A 27199-nucleotide genomic window follows, 5' to 3' on the forward strand; every position below is an offset into this window, starting at 1 on the left:
TAAAATGTACAATTACAACACTTACAACTAAAAACAATATGAAACGAGCCTTTAAATATAATTATACAATTTTTCAATTATTTATAATTAGGATAAGAGAATATTAAAAATAATTGTTGTATTTTTAACAATATACCGAATGATTTTATATATTATTACCTTATATTTATTATAATATTTACCAATATTATTATTACCAATATTCCTTCCTTATATTTATTCATATCTGTACAAATATACATTTTCTTTTCGAATATATAATACATTTACAATGAAGTGTAATGAAAAGTAACTCTTACTTGTAAAATATCAGATATAATTCTGTATACTAGTATTGTAAATTCGAAGCGAATAGTTTCGTCAGTCCAATTACGAATATTCATAGTTCGAGCATCAAGTCTGCAGCACGCGATAATTCGATGAGACTTAATGCGGAAATTAATCCAAAATCTTCGGATTCGCATAGTTATAGATTTATCTTAAGCCGATTGAGAGATATGAGAGTGATCGATGGGGGAGTCTCTTGTTCGCGTTGTATTATATGCGCACGATGCGCAACACAATAAACTTTAACGGCGGTGATTATGTTTGTGTACGTAATCTGCTTTCGTGTAAGGGCATAATGGAGATACTGTACTCATTTATTATTCGGTTATCTGCAATGTAGATTTAGAAGGATCGCAAGAGAAAGAGAGAGAGGAAGAGAGAGAGAAAGTGATATAAACTTTGGATCAATTAATTTAAAATTCGTTCATTTCATTATTACTCTTTTTAATACTATTTCTATTTTATTACTCTATCCTAAATTTAAAAGTATATTAATTAAGATTAATATGCAACAGTTTATGCATCGTGGCATTCTGTACAAAAATGTATAGAATTATTTATAGCAAAAAATTATTGATCTAAGAGATATTCAATTAAATTTATTTATCTTTTTAACTATATATCTCTTCTATATATTGCTTAATACAGGGAATGTCAGGACACGTCAAATGATGTAATAAAAAAGCTATAGTTTTATTTAAAATAATAATGTTCACTTGTATAAATCCTTTGAACTTTGATATATAAAAAAACAAATAATTGCAGGGTATACTTGTTCAAAATCATGTAATTATTAAACGAAACATTTTTCAATATATCCAAAAACAAGCGTGATATATAAGATAAGTTGTTGCGACACCCGATATTAAGCAATCATTCATTAAAAACATTCATTAAAAATAGAGATATTCCGAATAAGAAAACTAATTGAATTGTAATACTAAAACAAATAAAAAAATGATACAAAACGCACCAGGATTGGCAATATTAATGATAAAAAATTAGCGTACAACAAATAAATACCTAAATTCATGTAAATTGTGAAAAAGAATGTTTCCAAGTAATAAAAAATATCGATACTAAAAAAAATAGTAAACAAATAAGCAGAAATACGGTAAATGTACGATAAATGTGAAAAAAAATCCTTTGAAAATATTCAAAATGTAACACCTCCTATCGTATCATGTTCTCCTAATACAAAATCGAATTTTTCGACAAAATTTTTCCTATCCCTCGGGGAATTTTGACGTTAACATTTTTTCTTGAATATCTCGCTTATTATTCAGAATATTAAAAAATGCTTGAAATAAAAGTTGAACGGTTTCGAAGGGGCTACACTCCCGTGATCTCCGTTTTTTCGTAGGTGGACCCACAAAAAAGTTATCAACGTCAATTGTATTTTCTTAAATGGAACGGTATATTTTTTAGTGCATCAGTCGATGCGTCTTTGTATTCTCTATAAAAAAGTATTAGGCCATATATAGCGAAAAACGATTAGTTTAAGAGATATTTAAAAAAATTCAAACTGTAACACCTCCTATCGTATCATGTTCTCCTAATACAAAATCGAATTTTTCGACAAAAATTTTCCTATCCCTCGGGGAATTTTGACGTTAACATTTTTTCTTGAATATCTCGCTTATTATTCAGAATATTAAAAAATGCTTGAAATAAAAGTTGAACGGTTTCGAAGGGGCTACACTCCCGTGACCTCCGTTTTTTCGTAGGTGGACCCACAAAAAAGTTATCAACGTCAATTGTATTTTCTTAAATGGAACGGTATATTTTTTAGTGCATCAGTCGATGCGTCTTTGTATTCTCTATAAAAAAGTATTAGGCCATATATAGCGAAAAACGATTAGTTTAAGAGATATTTAAAAAATTCAAACTGTAACACCTCCTATCGTATCATGTTCTCCTAATACAAAATCGAATTTTTCGACAAAAATTTTCCTATCCCTCGGGGAATTTTGACGTTAACATTTTTTCTTGAATATCTCGCTTATTATTCAGAATATTAAAAATGCTTGAAATAAAAGTTGAACGGTTTCGAAGGGGCTACACACCCGTGACCTCCGTTTTTCGTAGGTGTACCCACAAAAAGTTATCAACGTCAATTGTATTTTCTTAAATGGAACGGTATATTTTTTAGTGCATCAGTCGATGCGTCTTTGTATTCTCTATAAAAAAGTATTAGGCCATATATAGCGAAAAACGATTAGTTTAAGAGATATTTAAAAAAATTCAAACTGTAACACCTCCTATCGTATCATGTTCTCCTAATACAAAATCGAATTTTTCGACAAAAATTTTCCTATCCCTCGGGAATTTTGACGTTAACATTTTTCTTGAATATCTCGCTTATTATTCAGAATATTAAAAATGCTTGAAATAAAAGTTGAACGGTTTCGAAGGGGCTACACACCCGTGACCTCCGTTTTTCGTAGGTGTACCCACAAAAAGTTATCAACGTCAATTGTATTTTCTTAAATGGAACGGTATATTTTTAGTGCATCAGTCGATGCGCCTTTGTATTCTCTATAAAAAGTATTAGGCCATATATAGCGAAAAACGATTAGTTTAAGAGATATTTAAAAATTCAAACTGTAACACCTCCTATCGTATCATGTTCTCCTAATACAAAATCGAATTTTTCGACAAAAATTTTCCTATCCCTCGGGGAATTTTGACGTTAACATTTTTTCTTGAATATCTCGCTTATTATTCAGAATATTAAAAATGCTTGAAATAAAAGTTGAACGGTTTCGAAGGGGCTACACACCCGTGACCTCCGTTTTTCGTAGGTGTACCCACAAAAAGTTATCAACGTCAATTGTATTTTCTTAAATGGAACGGTATTTTTTAGTGCATCAGTCGATGCGTCTTCGTATTCTCTATAAAAAAGTATTAGGCCATATATAGCGAAAAACGATTAGTTTAAGAGATATTTAAAAAAATTCAAACTGTAACACCTCCTATCGTATCATGTTCTCCTAATACAAAATCGAATTTTTCGACAAAAATTTTCCTATCCCTCGGGGAATTTTGACGTTAACATTTTTTCTTGAATATCTCGCTTATTATTCAGAATATTAAAAATGCTTGAAATAAAAGTTGAACGGTTTCGAAGGGGCTACACACCCGTGACCTCCGTTTTTTCGTAGGTGTACCCACAAAAAAGTTATCAACGTCAATTGTATTTTCTTAAATGGAACGGTATATTTTTTAGTGCATCAGTCGATGCGTCTTTGTATTCTCTATAAAAAAGTATTAGGCCATATATAGCGAAAAACGATTAGTTTAAGAGATATTTAAAAAAATTCAAACTGTAACACCTCCTATCGTATCATGTTCTCCTAATACAAAATCGAATTTTTCGACAAAATTTTTCCTATCCCTCGGGGAATTTTGACGTTAACATTTTTTCTTGAATATCTCGCTTATTATTCAGAATATTAAAAATGCTTGAAATAAAAGTTGAACGGTTTCGAAGGGGCTACACACCCGTGACCTCCGTTTTTTCGTAGGTGTACCCACAAAAAGTTATCAACGTCAATTGTATTTTCTTAAATGGAACGGTATATTTTTTAGTGCATCAGTCGATGCGTCTTTGTATTCTCTATAAAAAAGTATTAGGCCATATATAGCGAAAAACGATTAGTTTAAGAGATATTTAAAAAAATTCAAACTGTAACACCTCCTATCGTATCATGTTCTCCTAATACAAAATCGAATTTTTCGACAAAATTTTTCCTATCCCTCGGGGAATTTTGACGTTAACATTTTTCTTGAATATCTCGCTTATTATTCAGAATATTAAAAATGCTTGAAATAAAAGTTGAACGGTTTCGAAGGGGCTACACACCCGTGACCTCCGTTTTTTCGTAGGTGGACCCACAAAAAAGTTATCAACGTCAATTGTATTTTCTTAAATGGAACGGTATATTTTTTAGTGCATCAGTCGATGCGCCTTTGTATTCTCTATAAAAAGTATTAGGCCATATATAGCGAAAAACGATTAGTTTAAGAGATATTTAAAAAAATTCAAACTGTAACACCTCCTATCGTATCATGTTCTCCTAATACAAAATCGAATTTTTCGACAAAAATTTTCCTATCCCTCGGGGAATTTTGACGTTAACATTTTTTCTTGAATATCTCGCTTATTATTCAGAATATTAAAAAATGCTTGAAATAAAAGTTGAACGGTTTCGAAGGGGCTACACTCCCGTGACCTCCGTTTTTTCGTAGGTGTACCCACAAAAAGTTATCAACGTCAATTGTATTTTCTTAAATGGAACGGTATATTTTTTAGTGCATCAGTCGATGCGCCTTTGTATTCTCTATAAAAAAGTATTAGGCCATATATAGCGAAAAACGATTAGTTTAAGAGATATTTAAAAATTCAAACTGTAACACCTCCTATCGTATCATGTTCTCCTAATACAAAATCGAATTTTTCGACAAAAATTTTCCTATCCCTCGGGGAATTTTGACGTTAACATTTTTTCTTGAATATCTCGCTTATTATTCAGAATATTAAAAAATGCTTGAAATAAAAGTTGAACGGTTTCGAAGGGCTACACCCGTGACCTCCGTTTTTCGTAGGTGGACCCACAAAAAAGTTATCAACGTCAATTGTATTTTCTTAAATGGAACGGTATATTTTTTAGTGCATCAGTCGATGCGTCTTTGTATTCTCTATAAAAAAGTATTAGGCCATATATAGCGAAAAACGATTAGGTTAAGAGATATTTAAAAAAATTCAAACTGTAACACCTCCTATCGTATCATGTTCTCCTAATACAAAATCGAATTTTTCGACAAAAATTTTCCTATCCCTCGGGGAATTTTGACGTTAACATTTTTTCTTGAATATCTCGCTTATTATTCAGAATATTAAAAAATGCTTGAAATAAAAGTTAAACGGTTTCGAAGGGGCTACACACCCGTGACCTCCGTTTTTTCGTAGGTGTACCCACAAAAAGTTATCAACGTCAATTGTATTTTCTTAAATGGAACGGTATATTTTTTAGTGCATCAGTCGATGCGTCTTTGTATTCTCTATAAAAAAGTATTAGGCCATATATAGCGAAAAACGATTAGTTTAAGAGATATTTAAAAAATCCAAACTGTAACACCTCCTATCGTATCATGTTCTCCTAATACAAAACCGAATTTTTCGACAAAAATTTTCCTATCCCTCGGGGAATTTTGACGTTAACATTTTTTCTTGAATATCTCGCTTATTATTCAGAATATTAAAAAATGCTTGAAATAAAAGTTGAACGGTTTCGAAGGGGCTACACACCGTGACCTCCGTTTTTTCGTAGGTGGACCCACAAAAAAGTTATCAACGTCAATTGTATTTTCTTAAATGGAACGGTATATTTTTTAGTGCATCAGTCGATGCGTCTTTGTATTCTCTATAAAAAAGTATTAGGCCATATATAGCGAAAAACGATTAGTTTAAGAGATATTTAAAAAATCCAAACTGTAACACCTCCTATCGTATCATGTTCTCCTAATACAAAATCGAATTTTTCGACAAAATTTTTCCTATCCCTCGGGAATTTTGACGTTAACATTTTTCTTGAATATCTCGCTTATTATTCAGAATATTAAAAATGCTTGAAATAAAAGTTGAACGGTTTCGAAGGGGCTACACACCCGTGACCTCCGTTTTTTCGTAGGTGTACCCACAAAAAGTTATCAACGTCAATTGTATTTTCTTAAATGGAACGGTATATTTTTAGTGCATCAGTCGATGCGTCTTTGTATTCTCTATAAAAAAGTATTAGGCCATATATAGCGAAAAACGATTAGTTTAAGAGATATTTAAAAAAATTCAAACTGTAACACCTCCTATCGTATCATGTTCTCCTAATACAAAATCGAATTTTTCGACAAAAATTTTCCTATCCCTCGGGGAATTTTGACGTTAACATTTTTCTTGAATATCTCGCTTATTATTCAGAATATTAAAAATGCTTGAAATAAAAGTTGAACGGTTTCGAAGGGGCTACACACCCGTGACCTCCGTTTTTCGTAGGTGTACCCACAAAAAGTTATCAACGTCAATTGTATTTTCTTAAATGGAACGGTATATTTTTTAGTGCATCAGTCGATGCGTCTTTGTATTCTCTATAAAAAAGTATTAGGCCATATATAGCGAAAAACGATTAGTTTAAGAGATATTTAAAAAATTCAAACTGTAACACCTCCTATCGTATCATGTTCTCCTAATACAAAATCGAATTTTTCGACAAAAATTTTCCTATCCCTCGGGAATTTTGACGTTAACATTTTTCTTGAATATCTCGCTTATTATTCAGAATATTAAAAATGCTTGAAATAAAAGTTGAACGGTTTCGAAGGGGCTACACACCCGTGACCTCCGTTTTTCGTAGGTGTACCCACAAAAAGTTATCAACGTCAATTGTATTTTCTTAAATGGAACGGTATATTTTTTAGTGCATCAGTCGATGCGTCTTTGTATTCTCTATAAAAAAGTATTAGGCCATATATAGCGAAAAACGATTAGTTTAAGAGATATTTAAAAAAATTCAAACTGTAACACCTCCTATCGTATCATGTTCTCCTAATACAAAATCGAATTTTTCGACAAAAATTTTCCTATCCCTCGGGGAATTTTGACGTTAACATTTTTTCTTGAATATCTCGCTTATTATTCAGAATATTAAAAATGCTTGAAATAAAAGTTGAACGGTTTCGAAGGGGCTACACACCCGTGACCTCCGTTTTTCGTAGGTGTACCCACAAAAAGTTATCAACGTCAATTGTATTTTCTTAAATGGAACGGTATATTTTTAGTGCATCAGTCGATGCGTCTTTGTATTCTCTATAAAAAGTATTAGGCCATATATAGCGAAAAACGATTAGTTTAAGAGATATTTAAAAAAATTCAAACTGTAACACCTCCTATCGTATCATGTTCTCCTAATACAAAATCGAATTTTTCGACAAAAATTTTCCTATCCCTCGGGGAATTTTGACGTTAACATTTTTTCTTGAATATCTCGCTTATTATTCAGAATATTAAAAAATGCTTGAAATAAAAGTTGAACGGTTTCGAAGGGGCTACACACCCGTGACCTCCGTTTTTTCGTAGGTGTACCCACAAAAAAGTTATCAACGTCAATTGTATTTTCTTAAATGGAACGGTATATTTTTTAGTGCATCAGTCGATGCGTCTTTGTATTCTCTATAAAAAGTATTAGGCCATATATAGCGAAAAACGATTAGTTTAAGAGATATTTAAAAATCCAAACTGTAACACCTCCTATCGTATCATGTTCTCCTAATACAAAATCGAATTTTTCGACAAAAATTTTCCTATCCCTCGGGGAATTTTGACGTTAACATTTTTCTTGAATATCTCGCTTATTATTCAGAATATTAAAAATGCTTGAAATAAAAGTTGAACGGTTTCGAAGGGGCTACACACCCGTGACCTCCGTTTTTCGTAGGTGTACCCACAAAAAGTTATCAACGTCAATTGTATTTTCTTAAATGGAACGGTATATTTTTAGTGCATCAGTCGATGCGCCTTTGTATTCTCTATAAAAAGTATTAGGCCATATATAGCGAAAAACGATTAGTTTAAGAGATATTTAAAAAATCCAAACTGTAACACCTCCTATCGTATCATGTTCTCCTAATACAAAATCGAATTTTTCGACAAAATTTTTCCTATCCCTCGGGGAATTTTGACGTTAACATTTTTTCTTGAATATCTCGCTTATTATTCAGAATATTAAAAAATGCTTGAAATAAAAGTTGAACGGTTTCGAAGGGGCTACACACCCGTGACCTCCGTTTTTCGTAGGTGGACCCACAAAAAAGTTATCAACGTCAATTGTATTTTCTTAAATGGAACGGTATATTTTTTAGTGCATCAGTCGATGCGTCTTTGTATTCTCTATAAAAAAGTATTAGGCCATATATAGCGAAAAACGATTAGTTTAAGAGATATTTAAAAAAATCCAAACTGTAACACCTCCTATCGTATCATGTTCTCCTAATACAAAATCGAATTTTTCGACAAAAATTTTCCTATCCCTCGGGGAATTTTGACGTTAACATTTTTTCTTGAATATCTCGCTTATTATTCAGAATATTAAAAAATGCTTGAAATAAAAGTTGAACGGTTTCGAAGGGGCTACACTCCCGTGACCTCCGTTTTTCGTAGGTGTACCCACAAAAAGTTATCAACGTCAATTGTATTTTCTTAAATGGAACGGTATATTTTTAGTGCATCAGTCGATGCGCCTTTGTATTCTCTATAAAAAGTATTAGGCCATATATAGCGAAAAACGATTAGTTTAAGAGATATTTAAAAAATCCAAACTGTAACACCTCCTATCGTATCATGTTCTCCTAATACAAAATCGAATTTTTCGACAAAAATTTTCCTATCCCTCGGGGAATTTTGACGTTAACATTTTTTCTTGAATATCTCGCTTATTATTCAGAATATTAAAAAATGCTTGAAATAAAAGTTGAACGGTTTCGAAGGGGCTACACACCCGTGACCTCCGTTTTTTCGTAGGTGTACCCACAAAAAGTTATCAACGTCAATTGTATTTTCTTAAATGGAACGGTATATTTTTAGTGCATCAGTCGATGCGTCTTTGTATTCTCTATAAAAAAGTATTAGGCCATATATAGCGAAAAACGATTAGTTTAAGAGATATTTAAAAAAATTCAAACTGTAACACCTCCTATCGTATCATGTTCTCCTAATACAAAATCGAATTTTTCGACAAAAATTTTCCTATCCCTCGGGAATTTTGACGTTAACATTTTTTCTTGAATATCTCGCTTATTATTCAGAATATTAAAAAATGCTTGAAATAAAAGTTGAACGGTTTCGAAGGGGCTACACTCCCGTGACCTCCGTTTTTTCGTAGGTGGACCCACAAAAAGTTATCAACGTCAATTGTATTTTCTTAAATGGAACGGTATATTTTTAGTGCATCAGTCGATGCGCCTTTGTATTCTCTATAAAAAGTATTAGGCCATATATAGCGAAAAACGATTAGTTTAAGAGATATTTAAAAAATCCAAACTGTAACACCTCCTATCGTATCATGTTCTCCTAATACAAAATCGAATTTTTCGACAAAAATTTTCCTATCCCTCGGGGAATTTTGACGTTAACATTTTTTCTTGAATATCTCGCTTATTATTCAGAATATTAAAAAATGCTTGAAATAAAAGTTGAACGGTTTCGAAGGGGCTACACACCCGTGACCTCCGTTTTTCGTAGGTGGACCCACAAAAAAGTTATCAACGTCAATTGTATTTTCTTAAATGGAACGGTATATTTTTTAGTGCATCAGTCGATGCGTCTTTGTATTCTCTATAAAAAGTATTAGGCCATATATAGCGAAAAACGATTAGTTTAAGAGATATTTAAAAAATTCAAACTGTAACACCTCCTATCGTATCATGTTCTCCTAATACAAAATCGAATTTTTCGACAAAAATTTTCCTATCCCTCGGGGAATTTTGACGTTAACATTTTTCTTGAATATCTCGCTTATTATTCAGAATATTAAAAATGCTTGAAATAAAAGTTGAACGGTTTCGAAGGGGCTACACACCCGTGACCTCCGTTTTTTCGTAGGTGTACCCACAAAAAAGTTATCAACGTCAATTGTATTTTCTTAAATGGAACGGTATATTTTTAGTGCATCAGTCGATGCGTCTTTGTATTCTCTATAAAAAGTATTAGGCCATATATAGCGAAAAACGATTAGTTTAAGAGATATTTAAAAAAATTCAAACTGTAACACCTCCTATCGTATCATGTTCTCCTAATACAAAATCGAATTTTTCGACAAAATTTTTCCTATCCCTCGGGGAATTTTGACGTTAACATTTTTCTTGAATATCTCGCTTATTATTCAGAATAATAAAAAATGCTTGAAATAAAAGTTGAACGATTTCGAAGGGGCTACACACCCGTGACCTCCGTTTTTCGTAGGTGTACCCACAAAAAGTTATCAACGTCAATTGTATTTTCTTAAATGGAACGGTATATTTTTTAGTGCATCAGTCGATGCGTCTTTGTATTCTCTATAAAAAAGTATTAGGCCATATATAGCGAAAAACGATTAGTTTAAGAGATATTTAAAAAAATTCAAACTGTAACACCTCCTATCGTATCATGTTCTCCTAATACAAAATCGAATTTTTCGACAAAAATTTTCCTATCCCTCGGGGAATTTTGACGTTAACATTTTTCTTGAATATCTCGCTTATTATTCAGAATATTAAAAAATGCTTGAAATAAAAGTTGAACGGTTTCGAAGGGCTACACACCCGTGACCTCCGTTTTTCGTAGGTGTACCCACAAAAAGTTATCAACGTCAATTGTATTTTCTTAAATGGAACGGTATATTTTTTAGTGCATCAGTCGATGCGTCTTTGTATTCTCTATAAAAAAGTATTAGGCCATATATAGCGAAAAACGATTAGTTTAAGAGATATTTTAAAAAATTCAAACTATAACACCTCCTATCGTATCATGTTCTCCTAATACAAAATCGAATTTTTCGACAAAAATTTTCCTATCCCTCGGGGAATTTTGACGTTAACATTTTTCTTGAATATCTCGCTTATTATTCAGAATAATAAAAATGCTTGAAATAAAAGTTGAACGGTTTCGAAGGGGCTACACACCCGTGACCTCCGTTTTTCGTAGGTGTACCCACAAAAGTTATCAACGTCAATTGTATTTTCTTAAATGGAACGGTATATTTTTTAGTGCATCAGTCGATGCGTCTTTGTATTCTCTATAAAAAAGTATTAGGCCATATATAGCGAAAAACGATTAGTTTAAGAGATATTTAAAAAATCCAAACTGTAACACCTCCTATCGTATCATGTTCTCCTAATACAAAATCGAATTTTTCGACAAAAATTTTCCTATCCCTCGGGGAATTTTGACGTTAACATTTTTTCTTGAATATCTCGCTTATTATTCAGAATATTAAAAATGCTTGAAATAAAAGTTGAACGGTTTCGAAGGGGCTACACACCCGTGACCTCCGTTTTTTCGTAGGTGCACCCACAAAAAAGTTATCAACGTCAATTGTATTTTCTTAAATGGAACGGTATATTTTTTAGTGCATCAGTCGATGCGTCTTTGTATTCTCTATAAAAAGTATTAGGCCATATATAGCGAAAAACGATTAGTTTAAGAGATATTTAAAAAATCCAAACTGTAACACTTCCTATCGTATCATGTTCTCCTAATACTAAATCGAATTTTTCGACAAAAATTTTCCTATCCCTCGGGGAATTTTGACGTTAACATTTTTTCTTGAATATCTCGCTTATTATTCAGAATATTAAAAAATGCTTGAAATAAAAGTTGAACGGTTTCGAAGGGGCTACACTCCCGTGACCTCCGTTTTTTCGTAGGTGGACCCACAAAAAGTTATCAACGTCAATTGTATTTTCTTAAATGGAACGGTATATTTTTAGTGCATCAGTCGATGCGCCTTTGTATTCTCTATAAAAAGTATTAGGCCATATATAGCGAAAAACGATTAGTTTAAGAGATATTTAAAAAAATTCAAACTGTAACACCTCCTATCGTATCATGTTCTCCTAATACAAAATCGAATTTTTCGACAAAAATTTTCCTATCCCTCGGGGAATTTTGACGTTAACATTTTTTCTTGAATATCTCGCTTATTATTCAGAATATTAAAAAATGCTTGAAATAAAAGTTGAACGGTTTCGAAGGGGCTACACTCCCGTGACCTCCGTTTTTCGTATGTGGACCCACAAAAAAGTTATCAACGTCAATTGTATTTTCTTAAATGGAACGGTATATTTTTTAGTGCATCAGTCGATGCGTCTTTGTATTCTCTATAAAAAGTATTAGGCCATATATAGCGAAAAACGATTAGTTTAAGAGATATTTAAAAATTCAAACTGTAACACCTCCTATCGTATCATGTTCTCCTAATACAAAATCGAATTTTTCGACAAAATTTTTCCTATCCCTCGGGGAATTTTGACGTTAACATTTTTTCTTGAATATCTCGCTTATTATTCAGAATATTAAAAAATGCTTGAAATAAAAGTTGAACGGTTTCGAAGGGGCTACACTCCGTGACCTCCGTTTTTTCGTAGGTGGACCCACAAAAAGTTATCAACGTCAATTGTATTTTCTTAAATGGAACGGTATATTTTTTAGTGCATCAGTCGATGCGTCTTTGTATTCTCTATAAAAAAGTATTAGGCCATATATAGCGAAAAACGATTAGTTTAAGAGATATTTAAAAAAATTCAAACTGTAACACCTCCTATCGTATCATGTTCTCCTAATACAAAATCGAATTTTTCGACAAAAATTTTCCTATCCCTCGGGAATTTTGACGTTAACATTTTTCTTGAATATCTCGCTTATTATTCAGAATATTAAAAATGCTTGAAATAAAAGTTGAACGGTTTCGAAGGGGCTACACTCCCGTGACCTCCGTTTTTCGTAGGTGGACCCACAAAAAGTTATCAACGTCAATTGTATTTTCTTAAATGGAACGGTATATTTTTAGTGCATCAGTCGATGCGTCTTTGTATTCTCTATAAAAAGTATTAGGCCATATATAGCGAAAAACGATTAGTTTAAGAGATATTTAAAAAAATTCAAACTGTAACACCTCCTATCGTATCATGTTCTCCTAATACAAAATCGAATTTTTCGACAAAATTTTTCCTATCCCTCGGGGAATTTTGACGTTAACATTTTTCTTGAATATCTCGCTTATTATTCAGATTATTAAAAATGCTTGAAATAAAAGTTGAACGGTTTCGAAGGGGCTACACTCCCGTGACCTCCGTTTTTTCGTAGGTGGACCCACAAAAAGTTATCAACGTCAATTGTATTTTCTTAAATGGAACGGTATATTTTTAGTGCATCAGTCGATGCGTCTTTGTATTCTCTATAAAAAGTATTAGGCCATATATAGCGAAAAACGATTAGTTTAAAAGATATTTAAAAAATCCAAACTGTAACACCTCCTATCGTATCATGTTCTCCTAATACAAAATCGAATTTTTCGACAAAAATTTTCCTATCCCTCGGGAATTTTGACGTTAACATTTTTCTTGAATATCTCGCTTATTATTCAGAATATTAAAAATGCTTGAAATAAAAGTTGAACGGTTTCGAAGGGGCTACACACCCGTGACCTCCGTTTTTCGTAGGTGTACCCACAAAAAAGTTATCAACGTCAATTGTATTTTCTTAAATGGAACGGTATATTTTTAGTGCATCAGTCGATGCGCCTTTGTATTCTCTATAAAAAGTATTAGGCCATATATAGCGAAAAACGATTAGTTTAAGAGATATTTAAAAATCCAAACTGTAACACCTCCTATCGTATCATGTTCTCCTAATACAAAATCGAATTTTTCGACAAAAATTTTCCTATCCCTCGGGAATTTTGACGTTAACATTTTTCTTGAATATCTCGCTTATTATTCAGAATATTAAAAATGCTTGAAATAAAAGTTGAACGGTTTCGAAGGGGCTACACACCCGTGACCTCCGCTTTTTCGTAGGTGTACCCACAAAAAGTTATCAACGTCAATTGTATTTTCTTAAATGGAACGGTATATTTTTAGTGCATCAGTCGATGCGCCTTTGTATTCTCTATAAAAAGTATTAGGCGATATATAGCGAAAAATGATTAGTTTAAGAGATATTTAAAAAATCCAAACTGTAACACCTCCTATCGTATCATGTTCTCCTAATACAAAATCGAATTTTTCGACAAAAATTTTCCTATCCCTCGGGGAATTTTGACGTTAAAATTTTTCTTGAATATCTCGCTTATTATTCAGAATATTAAAAAATGCTTGAAATAAAAGTTGAACGGTTTCGAAGGGCTACACACCCGTGACCTCCGTTTTTTCGTAGGTGTACCCACAAAAAGTTATCAACGTCAATTGTATTTTCTTAAATGGAACGGTATATTTTTTAGTGCATCAGTCGATGCGCCTTTGTATTCTCTATAAAAAAGTATTAGGCGATATATAGCGAAAAATGATTAGTTTAAGAGATATTTAAAAAATCCAAACTGTAACACCTCCTATCGTATCATGTTCTCCTAATACAAAATCGAATTTTTCGACAAAAATTTTCCTATCCCTCGGGAATTTTGACGTTAACATTTTTCTTGAATATCTCGCTTATTATTCAGAATATTAAAAATGCTTGAAATAAAAGTTGAACGGTTTCGAAGGGGCTACACACCCGTGACCTCCGTTTTTCGTAGGTGTACCCACAAAAAGTTATCAACGTCAATTGTATTTTCTTAAATGGAACGGTATATTTTTAGTGCATCAGTCGATGCGTCTTTGTATTCTCTATAAAAAGTATTAGGCCATATATAGCGAAAAACGATTAGTTTAAGAGATATTTAAAAAATTCAAACTGTAACACCTCCTATCGTATCATGTTCTCCTAATACAAAATCGAATTTTTCGACAAAATTTTTCCTATCCCTCGGGGAATTTTGACGTTAACATTTTTCTTGAATATCTCGCTTATTATTCAGAATATTAAAAATGCTTGAAATAAAAGTTGAACGGTTTCGAAGGGCTACACACCCGTGACCTCCGTTTTTTAGGTGTACCCACAAAAGTTATCAACGTCAATTGTATTTTCTTAAATGGAACGGTATATTTTTAGTGCATCAGTCGATGCGTCTTTGTATTCTCTATAAAAAGTATTAGGCCATATATAGCGAAAAACGATTAGTTTAAGAGATATTTAAAAAATCCAAACTGTAACACCTCCTATCGTATCATGTTCTCCTAATACAAAATCGAATTTTTCGACAAAAATTTTCCTATCCCTCGGGAATTTTGACGTTAACATTTTTCTTGAATATCTCGCTTATTATTCAGAATATTAAAAATGCTTGAAATAAAAGTTGAACGGTTTCGAAGGGCTACACACCCGTGACCTCCGTTTTTCGTAGGTGTACCCACAAAAAAGTTATCAACGTCAATTGTATTTTCTTAAATAGAACGGTATATTTTTAGTGCATCAGTCGATGCGCCTTTGTATTCTCTATAAAAAGTATTAGGCCATATATAGCGAAAAACGATTAGTTTAAGAGATATTTAAAAAATCCAAACTGTAACACCTCCTATCGTATCATGTTCTCCTAATACAAAATCGAATTTTTCGACAAAAATTTTCCTATCCCTCGGGGAATTTTGACGTTAACATTTTCTTGAATATCTCGCTTATTATTCAGAATATTAAAAAATGCTTGAAATAAAAGTTGAACGGTTTCGAAGGGGCTACACTCCCGTGACCTCCGTTTTTTCGTAGGTGGACCCACAAAAAGTTATCAACGTCAATTGTATTTTCTTAAATGGAACGGTATATTTTTTAGTGCATCAGTCGATGCGTCTTTGTATTCTCTATAAAAAGTATTAGGCCATATATAACGAAAAACGATTAGTTTAAGAGATATTTACAAAAATTCAAACTGTAACACCTCCTATCGTATCATGTTCTCCTAATACAAAATCGAATTTTTCGACAAAAATTTTCCTATCCCTCGGGGAATTTTGACGTTAACATTTTTCTTGAATATCTCGCTTATTATTCAGAATATTAAAAATGCTTGAAATAAAAGTTGAACGGTTTCGAAGGGGCTACACACCCGTGACCTCCGTTTTTTCGTAGGTGTACCCACAAAAAGTTATCAACGTCAATTGTATTTTCTTAAATGGAACGGTATATTTTTTAGTGCATCAGTCGATGCGTCTTTGTATTCTCTATAAAAAAGTATTAGGCCATATATAGCGAAAAACGATTAGTTTAAGAGATATTTAAAAAATTCAAACTGTAACACCTCCTATCGTATCATGTTCTCCTAATACAAAATCGAATTTTTCGACAAAAATTTTCCTATCCCTCGGGGAATTTTGACGTTAACATTTTTCTTGAATATCTCGCTTATTATTCAGAATATTAAAAATGCTTGAAATAAAAGTTGAACGGTTTCGAAGGGGCTACACTCCCGGGACCTCCGTTTTTCGTAGGTGGACCCACAAAAAGTTATCAACGTCAATTGTATTTTCTTAAATGGAACGGTATATTTTTAGTGCATCAGTCGATGCGTCTTTGTATTCTCTATAAAAAGTATTAGGCCATATATAGCGAAAAACGATTAGTTTAAGAGATATTTAAAAATCCAAACTGTAACACCTCCTATCGTATCATGTTCTCCTAATACAAAATCGAATTTTTCGACAAAATTTTCCTATCCCTCGGGAATTTTGACGTTAACATTTTTCTTGAATATCTCGCTTATTATTCAGAATATTAAAAATGCTTGAAATAAAAGTTGAACGGTTTCGAAGGGGCTACACTCCCGGGACCTCCGTTTTTCGTAGGTGGACCCACAAAAAAGTTATCAACGTCAATTGTATTTTCTTAAATGGAACGGTATATTTTTAGTGCATCAGTCGATGCGCCTTTGTATTCTCTATAAAAAGTATTAGGCCATATATAGCGAAAAACGATTAGTTTAAGAGATATTTAAAAAATCCAAACTGTAACACCTCCTATCGTATCATGTTCTCCTAATACAAAATCGAATTTTTCGACAAAAATTTTCCTATCCCTCGGGGAATTTTGACGTTAACATTTTTCTTGAATATCTCGCTTATTATTCAGAATATTAAAAATGCTTGAAATAAAAGTTGAACGGTTTCGAAGGGGCTACACTCCCGTGACCTCCGTTTTTCGTAGGTGGACCCACAAAAAGTTATCAACGTCAATTGTATTTTCTTAAATGGAACGGTATATTTTTAGTGCATCAGTAGATGCGTCTTTGTATTCTCTATAAAAAGTATTAGGCCATATATAGCGAAAAACGATTAGTTTAAGAGATATTTAAAAAATTCAAACTGTAACACCTCCTATCGTATCATGTTCTCCTAATACAAAATCGAATTTTTCGACAAAATTTTTCCTATCCCTCGGGGAATTTTGACGTTAACATTTTTTCTTGAATATCTCGCTTATTATTCAGAATATTAAAAAATGCTTGAAATAAAAGTTGAACGGTTTCGAAGGGGCTACACTCCCGTGACCTCCGTTTTTTCGTAGGTGTACCCACAAAAAGTTATCAACGTCAATTGTATTTTCTTAAATGGAACGGTATATTTTTAGTGCATCAGTCGATGCGTCTTTGTATTCTCTATAAAAAGTATTAGGCCATATATAGCGAAAAACGATTAGTTTAAGAGATATTTAAAAATCCAAACTGTAACACCTCCTATCGTATCATGTTCTCCTAATACAAAATCGAATTTTTCGACAAAAATTTTCCTATCCCTCGGGGAATTTTGACGTTAACATTTTTTCTTGAATATCTCGCTTATTATTCAGAATATTAAAAAATGCTTGAAATAAAAGTTGAACGGTTTCGAAGGGGCTACACACCCGTGACCTCCGTTTTTCGTAGGTGTACCCACAAAAAGTTATCAACGTCAATTGTATTTTCTTAAATGGAACGGTATATTTTTAGTGCATCAGTCGATGCGCCTTTGTATTCTCTATAAAAAGTATTAGGCCATATATAGCGAAAAACGATTAGTTTAAGAGATATTAAAAAAATTCAAACTGTAACACCTCCTATCGTATCATGTTCTCCTAATACAAAATCGAATTTTTCGACAAAAATTTTCCTATCCCTCGGGGAATTTTGACGTTAACATTTTTTCTTGAATATCTCGCTTATTATTCAGAATATTAAAAAATGCTTGAAATAAAAGTTGAACGGTTTCGAAGGGGCTACACTCCCGTGACCTCCGTTTTTTCGTAGGTGGACCCACAAAAAGTTATCAACGTCAATTGTATTTTCTTAAATGGAACGGTATATTTTTAGTGCATCAGTCGATGCGTCTTTGTATTCTCTATAAAAAGTATTAGGCCATATATAGCGAAAAACGATTAGTTTAAGAGATATTTAAAAAATCCAAACTGTAACACCTCCTATCGTATCATGTTCTCCTAATACAAAATCGAATTTTTCGACAAAAATTTTCCTATCCCTCGGGGAATTTTGACGTTAACATTTTTTCTTGAATATCTCGCTTATTATTCAGAATATTAAAAAATGCTTGAAATAAAAGTTGAACGGTTTCGAAGGGGCTACACACCCGTGACCTCCGTTTTTTCGTAGGTGTACCCACAAAAAGTTATCAACGTCAATTGTATTTTCTTAAATGGAACGGTATATTTTTAGTGCATCAGTCGATGCGCCTTTGTATTCTCTATAAAAAAGTATTAGGCCATATATAGCGAAAAACGATTAGTTTAAGAGATATTTAAAAAATCCAACCTGTAACACCTCCTATCGTATCATGTTCTCCTAATACAAAATCGAATTTTTCGACAAAAATTTTCCTATCCCTCGGGGAATTTTGACGTTAACATTTTTTCTTGAATATCTCGCTTATTATTCAGAATATTAAAAAATGCTTGAAATAAAAGTTGAACGGTTTCGAAGGGGCTACACACCCGTGACCTCCGTTTTTTCGTAGGTGTACCCACAAAAAGTTATCAACGTCAATTGTATTTTCTTAAATAGAACGGTATATTTTTAGTGCATCAGTCGATGCGCCTTTGTATTCTCTATAAAAAGTATTAGGCCATATATAGCGAAAAACGATTAGTTTAAGAGATATTTAAAAAATCCAAACTGTAACACCTCCTATCGTATCATGTTCTCCTAATACAAAATCGAATTTTTCGACAAAAATTTTCCTATCCCTCGGGGAATTTTGACGTTAACATTTTTCTTGAATATCTCGCTTATTATTCAGAATATTAAAAATGCTTGAAATAAAAGTTGAACGGTTTCGAAGGGGCTACACTCCCGTGACCTCCGTTTTTCGTAGGTGGACCCACAAAAAGTTATCAACGTCAATTGTATTTTCTTAAATGGAACGGTATATTTTTTAGTGCATCAGTCGATGCGTCTTTGTATTCTCTATAAAAAGTATTAGGCCATATATAGCGAAAAACGATTAGTTTAAGAGATATTTAAAAAATTCAAACTGTAACACCTCCTATCGTATCATGTTCTCCTAATACAAAATCGAATTTTTCGACAAAAATTTTCCTATCCCTCGGGGAATTTTGACGTTAACATTTTTCTTGAATATCTCGCTTATTATTCAGAATATTAAAAATGCTTGAAATAAAAGTTGAACGGTTTCGAAGGGGCTACACACCCGTGACCTCCGTTTTTTCGTAGGTGTACCCACAAAAAGTTATCAACGTCAATTGTATTTTCTTAAATGGAACGGTATATTTTTAGTGCATCAGTCGATGCGCCTTTGTATTCTCTATAAAAAGTATTAGGCCATATATAGCGAAAAACGATTAGTTTAAGAGATATTTAAAAAATCCAAACTGTAACACCTCCTATCGTATCATGTTCTCCTAATACAAAATCGAATTTTTCGACAAAATTTTTCCTATCCCTCGGGGAATTTTGACGTTAACATTTTTCTTGAATATCTCGCTTATTATTCAGAATATTAAAAATGCTTGAAATAAAAGTTGAACGGTTTCGAAGGGGCTACACTCCCGGGACCTCCGTTTTTCGTAGGTGGACCCACAAAAAAGTTATCAACGTCAATTGTATTTTCTTAAATGGAACGGTATATTTTTAGTGCATCAGTCGATGCGCCTTTGTATTCTCTATAAAAAAGTATTAGGCCATATATAGCGAAAAACGATTAGTTTAAGAGATATTTAAAAAATCCAAACTGTAACACCTCCTATCGTATCATGTTCTCCTAATACAAAATCGAATTTTTCGACAAAAATTTTCCTATCCCTCGGGAATTTTGACGTTAACATTTTTCTTGAATATCTCGCTTATTATTCAGAATATTAAAAATGCTTGAAATAAAAGTTGAACGGTTTCGAAGGGGCTACACTCCCGGGACCTCCGTTTTTTCGTAGGTAGACCCACAAAAAAGTTATCAGCGTCAATTGTATTTTCTTAAATGGAACGGTATACTTTTTAGTGCATCAGTCGATGCGCCTTTGTATTCTCTATAAAAAGTATTAGGCCATATATAGCGAAAAACGATTAGTTTAAGAGATATTTAAAAAATCCAAACTGTAACACCTCCTATCGTATCATGTTCTCCTAATACAAAATCGAATTTTTCGACAAAAATTTTCCTATCCCTCGGGGAATTTTGACGTTAACATTTTTCTTGAATATCTCGCTTATTATTCAGAATATTAAAAAATGCTTGAAATAAAAGTTGAACGGTTTCGAAGGGGCTACACTCCCGTGACCTCCGTTTTTTCGTAGGTGGACCCACAAAAAGTTATCAACGTCAATTGTATTTTCGTAAATGGAACGGTATATTTTTAGTGCATCAGTCGATGCGTCTTTGTATTCTCTATAAAAAGTATTAGGCCATATATAGCGAAAAACGATTAGTTTAAGAGATATTTAAAAAAATTCAAACTGTAACACCTCCTATCGTATCATGTTCTCCTAATACAAAATCGAATTTTTCGACAAAAATTTTCCTATCCCTCGGGAATTTTGACGTTAACATTTTTCTTGAATATCTCGCTTATTATTCAGAATATTAAAAATGCTTGAAATAAAAGTTGAACGGTTTCGAAGGGGCTACACTCCCGTGACCTCCGTTTTTTCGTAGGTGGACCCACAAAAAAGTTATCAACGTCAATTGTATTTTCTTAAATGGAACGGTATATTTTTTAGTGCATCAGTCGATGCGTCTTTGTATTCTCTATAAAAAAGTATTAGGCCATATATAGCGAAAAACGATTAGTTTAAGAGATATTTAAAAAATCCAAATTGTAACACCTCCTATCGTATCATGTTCTCCTAATACAAAATCGAATTTTTCGACAAAAATTTTCCTATCCCTCGGGGAATTTTGACGTTAACATTTTTTCTTGAATATCTCGCTTATTATTCAGAATATTAAAAAATGCTTGAAATAAAAGTTGAACGGTTTCGAAGGGGCTACACTCCCGTGACCTCCGTTTTTTCGTAGGTGGACCCACAAAAAAGTTATCAACGTCAATTGTATTTTCTTAAATGGAACGGTATATTTTTTAGTGCATCAGTCGATGCGTCTTTGTATTCTCTATAAAAAAGTATTAGGCCATATATAGCGAAAAACGATTAGTTTAAGAGATATTTAAAAAATCCAAACTGTAACACCTCCTATCGTATCATGTTCTCCTAATACAAAATCGAATTTTTCGACAAAAATTTTCCTATCCCTCGGGGAATTTTGACGTTAACATTTTTTCTTGAATATCTCGCTTATTATTCAGAATATTAAAAATGCTTGAAATAAAAGTTGAACGGTTTCGAAGGGGCTACACACCCGTGACCTCCGTTTTTTCGTAGGTGGACCCACAAAAAGTTATCAACGTCAATTGTATTTTCTTAAATGGAACGGTATATTTTTTAGTGCATCAGTCGATGCGTCTTTGTATTCTCTATAAAAAAGTATTAGGCCATATATAGCGAAAAACGATTAGTTTAAGAGATATTTAAAAAAATTCAAACTGTAACACCTCCTATCGTATCATGTTCTCCTAATACAAAATCGAATTTTTCGACAAAATTTTTCCTATCCCTCGGGGAATTTTGACGTTAACATTTTTTCTTGAATATCTCGCTTATTATTCAGAATATTAAAAAATGCTTGAAATAAAAGTTGAACGGTTTCGAAGGGGCTACACTCCCGGGACCTCCGTTTTTTCGTAGGTGGACCCACAAAAGTTATCAACGTCAATTGTATTTTCTTAAATGGAACGGTATATTTTTAGTGCATCAGTCGATGCGCCTTTGTATTCTCTATAAAAAGTATTAGGCCATATATAGCGAAAAACGATTAGTTTAAGAGATATTTAAAAAATGTAAACTGTAACACCTCCTATCGTATCATGTTCTCCTAATACAAAATCGAATTTTTCGACAAAATTTTTCCTATCCCTCGGGGAATTTTGACGTTAACATTTTTTCTTGAATATCTCGCTTATTATTCAGAATATTAAAAATGCTTGAAATAAAAGTTGAACGGTTTCGAAGGGGCTACACTCCCGTGACCTCCGTTTTTTCGTAGGTGGACCCACAAAAAAGTTATCAACGTCAATTGTATTTTCTTAAATGGAACGGTATATTTTTTAGTGCATCAGTCGATGCGTCTTTGTATTCTCTATAAAAAAGTATTAGGCCATATATAGCGAAAAACGATTAGTTTAAGAGATATTTAAAAAAATTCAAACTGTAACACCTCCTATCGTATCATGTTCTCCTAATACAAAATCGAATTTTTCGACAAAATTTTTCCTATCCCTCGGGGAATTTTGACGTTAACATTTTTCTTGAATATCTCGCTTATTATTCAGAATATTAAAAATGCTTGAAATAAAAGTTGAACGGTTTCGAAGGGGCTACACACCCGTGACCTCCGTTTTTCGTAGGTGTACCCACAAAAAAGTTATCAGCGTCAATTGTATTTTCTTAAATGGAACGGTATATTTTTTAGTGCATCAGTCGATGCGTCTTTGTATTCTCTATAAAAAAGTATTAGGCCATATATAGCGAAAAACGATTAGTTTAAGAGATATTTAAAAAAATTCAAACTGTAACACCTCCTATCGTATCATGTTCTCCTAATACAAAATCGAATTTTTCGACAAAAATTTTCCTATCCCTCGGGGAATTTTGACGTTAACATTTTCTTGAATATCTCGCTTATTATTCAGAATATTAAAAATGCTTGAAATAAAAGTTGAACGGTTTCGAAGGGGCTACACTCCCGTGACCTCCGTTTTTCGTAGGTGGACCCACAAAAAAGTTATCAACGTCAATTGTATTTTCTTAAATGGAACGGTATATTTTTTAGTGCATCAGTCGATGCGCCTTTGTATTCTCTATAAAAAGTATTAGGCCATATATAGCGAAAAACGATTAGTTTAAGAGATATTTAAAAAAATTCAAACTGTAACACCTCCTATCGTATCATGTTCTCCTAATACAAAATCGAATTTTTCGACAAAAATTTTCCTATCCCTCGGGGAATTTTGACGTTAACATTTTTTCTTGAATATCTCGCTTATTATTCAGAATATTAAAAAATGCTTGAAATAAAAGTTGAACGGTTTCGAAGGGGCTACACTCCCGTGACCTCCGTTTTTTCGTAGGTGTACTCACAAAAAGTTATCAACGTCAATTGTATTTTCTTAAATGGAACTGTATATTTTTAGTGCATCAGTCGATGCGCCTTTGTATTCTCTATAAAAAGTATTAGGCGATATATAGCGAAAAACGATTAGTTTAAGAGATATTTAAAAAATCTAAATTGTAAGACCTCCTATCGTATCATGTTCTCCTAATACAAAATCGAATTTTTGGACAAAATTTTTCCTATCCCTCGGGAATTTTGACGTTAACATTTTTCTTGAATATCTCGCTTATTATTCAGAATATTAAAAAATGCTTGAAATAAAAGTTGAACGGTTTCGAAGGGGCTACACTCCCGTGACCTCCGTTTTTTCGTAGGTGGACCCACAAAAAAGTTATCAACGTCAATTGTATTTTCTTAAATGGAACGGTATATTTTTTAGTGCATCAGTCGATGCGTCTTTGTATTCTCTATAAAAAAGTATTAGGCCATATATAGCGAAAAACGATTAGTTTAAGAGATATTTAAAAAAATTCAAACTGTAACACCTCCTATCGTATCATGTTCTCCTAATACAAAATCGAATTTTTCGACAAAATTTTTCCTATCCCTCGGGGAATTTTGACGTTAACATTTTTTCTTGAATATCTCGCTTATTATTCAGAATATTAAAAATGCTTGAAATAAAAGTTGAACGGTTTCGAAGGGGCTACACCCGTGACCTCCGTTTTTCGTAGGTGTACCCACAAAAAAGTTATCAACGTCAATTGTATTTTCTTAAATGGAACGGTATATTTTTTAGTGCATCAGTCGATGCGTCTTTGTATTCTCTATAAAAAAGTATTAGGCCATATATAGCGAAAAACGATTAGTTTAAGAGATATTAAAAAAAATTCAAACTGTAACACCTCCTATCGTATCATGTTCTCCTAATACAAAATCGAATTTTTCGACAAAAATTTTCCTATCCCTCGGGAATTTTGACGTTAACATTTTTCTTGAATATCTCGCTTATTATTCAGAATATTACAAAATGCTTGAAATAAAAGTTGAACGGTTTCGAAGGGGCTACACTCCCGTGACCTCCGTTTTTTCGTAGGTGGACCCACAAAAAAGTTATCAACGTCAATTGTATTTTCTTAAATGGAACGGTATATTTTTTAGTGCATCAGTCGATGCGTCTTTGTATTCTCTATAAAAAAGTATTAGGCCATATATAGCGAAAAACGATTAGTTTAAGAGATATTTAAAAAATCCAAACTGTAACACCTCCTATCGTATCATGTTCTCCTAATACAAAATCGAATTTTTCGACAAAAATTTTCCTATCCCTCGGGGAATTTTGACGTTAACATTTTTTCTTGAATATCTCGCTTATTATTCAGAATATTAAAAAATGCTTGAAATAAAAGTTGAACGGTTTCGAAGGGGCTACACTCCCGTGACCTCCGTTTTTTCGTAGGTGGACCCACAAAAAAGTTATCAACGTCAATTGTATTTTCTTAAATGGAACGGTATATTTTTTAGTGCATCAGTCGATGCGTCTTTGTATTCTCTATAAAAAAGTATTAGGCCATATATAGCGAAAAACGATTAGTTTAAGAGATATTTAAAAAAATTCAAACTGTAACACCTCCTATCGTATCATGTTCTCCTAATACAAAATCGAATTTTTCGACAAAAATTTTCCTATCCCTCGGGGAATTTTGACGTTAACATTTTTTCTTGAATATCTCGCTTATTATTCAGAATATTAAAAAATGCTTGAAATAAAAGTTGAACGGTTTCGAAGGGGCTACACTCCCGTGACCTCCGTTTTTTCGTAGGTGGACCCACAAAAAAGTTATCAACGTCAATTGTATTTTCTTAAATGGAACGGTATATTTTTAGTGCATCAGTCGATGCGTCTTTGTATTCTCTATAAAAAGTATTAGGCGATATATAGCGAAAAACGATTAGTTTAAGAGATATTTAAAAAATCCAAATTGTAACACCTCCTATCGTATCATGTTCTCCTAATACAAAATCGAATTTTTCGACAAAAATTTTCCTATCCCTCGGGGAATTTTGACGTTAACATTTTTTCTTGAATATCTCGCTTATTATTCAGAATATTAAAAAATGCTTGAAATAAAAGTTGAACGGTTTCGAAGGGGCTACACTCCCGTGACCTCCGTTTTTTCGTAGGTGGACCCACAAAAAAGTTATCAACGTCAATTGTATTTTCTTAAATGGAACGGTATATTTTTTAGTGCATCAGTCGATGCGTCTTTGTATTCTCTATAAAAAAGTATTAGGCCATATATAGCGAAAAACGATTAGTTTAAGAGATATTTAAAAAATCCAAACTGTAACACCTCCTATCGTATCATGTTCTCCTAATACAAAATCGAATTTTTCGACAAAATTTTTCCTATCCCTCGGGGATTTTGACGTTAACATTTTTTCTTGAATATCTCGCTTATTATTCAGAATATTAAAAAATGCTTGAAATAAAAGTTGAACGGTTTCGAAGGGGCTACACTCCCGTGACCTCCGTTTTTCGTAGGTGTACCCACAAAAAAGTTATCAACGTCAATTGTATTTTCTTAAATGGAACGGTATATTTTTTAGTGCATCAGTCGATGCGTCTTTGTATTCTCTATAAAAAAGTATTAGGCCATATATAGCGAAAAACGATTAGTTTAAGAGATATTTAAAAAAATTCAAACTGTAACACCTCCTATCGTATCATGTTCTCCTAATACAAAATCGAATTTTTCGACAAAAATTTTCCTATCCCTCGGGGAATTTTGACGTTAACATTTTTTCTTGAATATCTCGCTTATTATTCAGAATATTAAAAATGCTTGAAATAAAAGTTGAACGGTTTCGAAGGGGCTACACTCCCGGGACCTCCGTTTTTTCGTAGGTGGACCCACAAAAAAGTTATCAGCGTCAATTGTATTTTCTTAAATGGAACGGTATACTTTTTAGTGCATCAGTCGATGCGCCTTTGTATTCTCTATAAAAAGTATTAGGCCATATATAGCGAAAAACGATTAGTTTAAGAGATATTTAAAAAATCCAAACTGTAACACCTCCTATCGTATCATGTTCTCCTAATACAAAATCGAATTTTTCGACAAAATTTTTCCTATCCCTCGGGGAATTTTGACGTTAACATTTTTTCTTGAATATCTCGCTTATTATTCAGAATATTAAAAAATGCTTGAAATAAAAGTTGAACGGTTTCGAAGGGGCTACACTCCCGTGACCTCCGTTTTTCGTAGGTGGACCCACAAAAAAGTTATCAGCGTCAATTGTATTTTCTTAAATGGAACGGTATACTTTTTAGTGCATCAGTCGATGCGTCTTTGTATTCTCTATAAAAAGTATTAGGCCATATATAGCGAAAAACGATTAGTTTAAGAGATATTTAAAAAATTCAAACTGTAACACCTCCTATCGTATCATGTTCTCCTAATACAAAATCGAATTTTTCGACAAAAATTTTCCTATCCCTCGGGAATTTTGACGTTAACATTTTTCTTGAATATCTCGCTTATTATTCAGAATATTAAAAATGCTTGAAATAAAAGTTGAACGGTTT

At 32.6% G+C, this 27199-nt stretch overlaps 1 protein-coding gene across 1 annotated transcript in view; it reads left to right on the plus strand.

Moving 5' to 3' along the window:
• Positions 1 to 27199, plus strand: part of LOC107995255 (protein O-mannosyl-transferase TMTC1) — a 282680-nt gene that overhangs the window by 101620 nt on the left and 153861 nt on the right. The window lies entirely within an intron of this gene.

Source organism: Apis cerana, linkage group LG6 (genome assembly GCF_029169275.1).
Source record: "Apis cerana isolate GH-2021 linkage group LG6, AcerK_1.0, whole genome shotgun sequence".
NCBI classification, from domain to species: domain Eukaryota; kingdom Metazoa; phylum Arthropoda; class Insecta; order Hymenoptera; family Apidae; genus Apis; species Apis cerana.